The following is a 3389-nucleotide window of genomic DNA, read 5'->3' as shown; positions in this document are numbered from 1 at the left end:
ATTAACAATCCTTTTCTGTGTAAAAAAAAGTTTTTTGCTCACTTAATATCATCTCTCTATCTACCAAACCTAACCACCAACCCCTACAAAAATCATGCAAAATACCGCGGGCTTTATTTATTTACTTAAAATTGCACGCAAAAAAAAAAAGGCTCTGAATACCCATAAATATAGCAAAATGTCCAGAAAAAAAAAAGAAGTTGGGAAAATAAAGATATGAAATCTTTGAACGTTGGAAAAGAAAAAGTGAAGAGAAAGCAACCGATATCAGTTAGGTCACGTGATTAGGAACTGCGGAACTCAGCCGGCAATGCTTACAGGTCGCGCCGTGTTCTGCATTTAAAAAATTATAATAAAAAAACTTTTGCGTATTTTTAAAAACTTTTTTCTTCTGAAGGGGGCAGAATGTTTTTACTATTACCAACTAAAATTTTGGAATTGAGGGCTCAATACTTTTTGCAGGGTGGGTTTCGAAAAAAACTAAACCCAGAAAAAAATGCGAAATAAAAGTTTTTTCAAAAATTTATAAAAAATACAAAAATTGCTCTATCTTCAAAATTTTTTTCATTCATCCTATTTAAAATTAAATTTCCTACACTATAGTACAAAAAATATTTGTGTGGTGCGATTGGTTCAGGGTCTGTGGGGTAAAAAGTACTAAAAAGTGTGAAAAAACGCATAAAACATTAAATAACTTTTTTCTAATTAAAATATCAAAAATCGAAGCCCGAGGTGCACAACTTCAGCAAAAACTACACCTGTATACCAAATTTCATCTTTCTAGGCCTTACCGTTTTCCCGAGATGCGCGCCACACACACACACACACAAACATCTTATTTTATTATATGTATAGAAGATAAAATGCTCCAAGGTGCACAAAATGAATGATCAGTAGGGGGAAAAGACCTAAATAAAACAACACGGTACGCAGAGTATGCAGTAATAATAAAATGCTGCACTATAACAGTACTGTACAGTAGATACAGCAATAAAAAATGAAGATGATGAAGATTTACGCTTCATTATCAAATCGTTATCTTATATATTTTTAAATACGCTTGTTCTGCCGTTTATAACGTTTCCATTTATGGAAACATCCCCTCTACCTTATCCCTTCAATCCACAATATAAGAGCAACATCTATTTTCATAATATTTACTTTGGTTAGACATTACTCTGCAAGCTTCAGTGTTGAAACTAAGTTCTGATTTTTTACGGATATCTTTTTGTTTTGACTTCTGAAATTGTATGTATGGTAGATTCACTCATACTTGTTGTCGTGCTACTGTCGACATTTTGTAGTTGTTCAAGCATGTCGAGAATTTTTACACCCTTTTTTTTTTCTGTCAGAAACTTTCTTTTTCATCCCATCTTCACAAACTTTACATGAAACAGCGCACTAAGATGCCATTATATTTCATCATCTTTTAAATTTAGAATGAAAAAAAAAAAGATAAATGAACGATACTGAGTGGTTATTTGATGCACTAACAGCCCGATGTGTAAACTAATTAGGTGTGAAAACTTTCACCGATAGCGATGCTAAAAGGATGTAATAATATTCTCGAAATTAGTCTTAGTAACCAATTTACGAAGCCGAAACTTCCTTCAAAAACAATTCGTGTTGTGGACTCCGAATTTGCGTTAGCTATAAATTCGTTAGTCGTGAAAAATTCGCGTTAAAGCCATTTCGCGTAAGTCGAATCGCGTTGTAGCGGGAGTCGACTGTATAGGCTATTTTTGGGAAGGAAGGATTTTGGATCTCTTAAGCGGATATTTCTAAAATCGCAATTTTATATTATCTTTGGTGACGTTAACAAAACTGGGAAGCTTCTACGGATCTTTGATATTTTTCAGCATTAATATCTGAAAAATATAAGTATAGACTTTTGTCCACCTCACCTCGACGATTGATGGATATGCCCTAGCGCCGTGAAAAGTTACATAAGCCTGGCAGTTCTCCTCCGGAATTCTATAAGTCCCAAAATCGTATTTTAAGCATTGTTTGATAACGATGGGACTAAGAGCGGGCGGGGGTTCAGTGTGTCTTCACGAACTGTGTTTTTGAAACTGAAGTCAATTTAAGGCTAGTTTAGTGCAGGAAGCTGTGGCTCCACGGAAACGTCTAAAAACGAAATTTTCAGGTACAGTGATTGCGTTGGAGAAAAGGGGGATCCAAGGTCTTTCCCCAAAAGTTCTTGAAACTGATGTTTGAAAAACGCAATTTTAGTTGGTTTTCAATACGTTAAGTGAGAGGGGGTGGAATTAAGGGCTTCTCTAAAGACGCTAATTGAGACTGTCTTTGGTAGTAATGTTTGCGAATGGATTTCGGGTTCCTCCACTGCAAACATTTCGAAAAATGCCAAAGCAATTTTATATGAGGTTTGATGATAGGAAGGGCTGTCGTCTGAAAAAACGTTTTGGATTTTGGAGCCAACATTTTTAGTCTATGTTTGATTAAGTTAACGTGGAAGAGGTGAATCAGAGACTTAATTGGGTCCTTAATATCGATGGTTCAACCAGCGAAATTTTCCGAAAGTAAAGTCCTAGAAACGCAATTTTAAGCCTTCTTTAGTTTCGTCAAGGAGGTCATGGCATCCTTTTGGATCTTCGTTTTGGAGCTACATTTAAATTTTCTTCCCGGGGCAAGAGCCCTGTCCTCCTGCCTGATCTGAAACCAGGCAGTTCATTCAAGATTTTAATCAGAAAAATTGTCGTAAAAGAGGAAAAGTACAACATTTTAGTTCGTCATTCATATATGTTACTCTCAAGGGAGTCGCAATTTTCCACTTTCTCTCCACGCATCCACGATTGTTAAACACAGAGTTTGTTACATAGTTTGTTGTTTGAAGTGCTTGCTAGAGTATTTAATTAGTACAGCTTTTTTTTAATAAATAAAATATGTCTTTGTTGTTTAGGTCTATAGAAGCTTGGGGGAGGGGGGGGGGTAAACATTAGTGGCCGCCCTCGGTGCTCCTTTTAGATGACACGATTTCATGCTTCAGAAGGGGGCCTTTCCCCTCCCCTGTATCCATGCCTCATTACCGATTCTGTCACAAACTTTGCAACCAAGTGAAGCATGTGTGTTAAGAGTAGATCTTAATGGACAATGAACCAACACAATGTTCCCTAACATTCTATTTTTCTTAAACTATGCTATGCTGTCGAGAATTTGACACATACTTTGACAATTGAACATTTAAAAATCAGCATATTTATTCTACTTATTATAAGTTATCTTGTGAGAAACTCTTAAGGAATTTTGCTTGATTATAAGAATTATATGATGCAGCCTGCGGCCGCCCCTTGCTTTGGCCGCCCTTGTGCGGCGCACACTCTGCACACCTGCTAGGATCGGCCCTGCCCAAAAAACACACAAAACAGTAT

This window comes from Uloborus diversus, unplaced genomic scaffold (genome assembly GCF_026930045.1).
Source record: "Uloborus diversus isolate 005 unplaced genomic scaffold, Udiv.v.3.1 scaffold_589, whole genome shotgun sequence".
In the NCBI taxonomy this organism is placed as follows: Eukaryota; Metazoa; Arthropoda; class Arachnida; order Araneae; family Uloboridae; genus Uloborus; species Uloborus diversus.
This window is presented reverse-complemented; position numbering follows the sequence as displayed.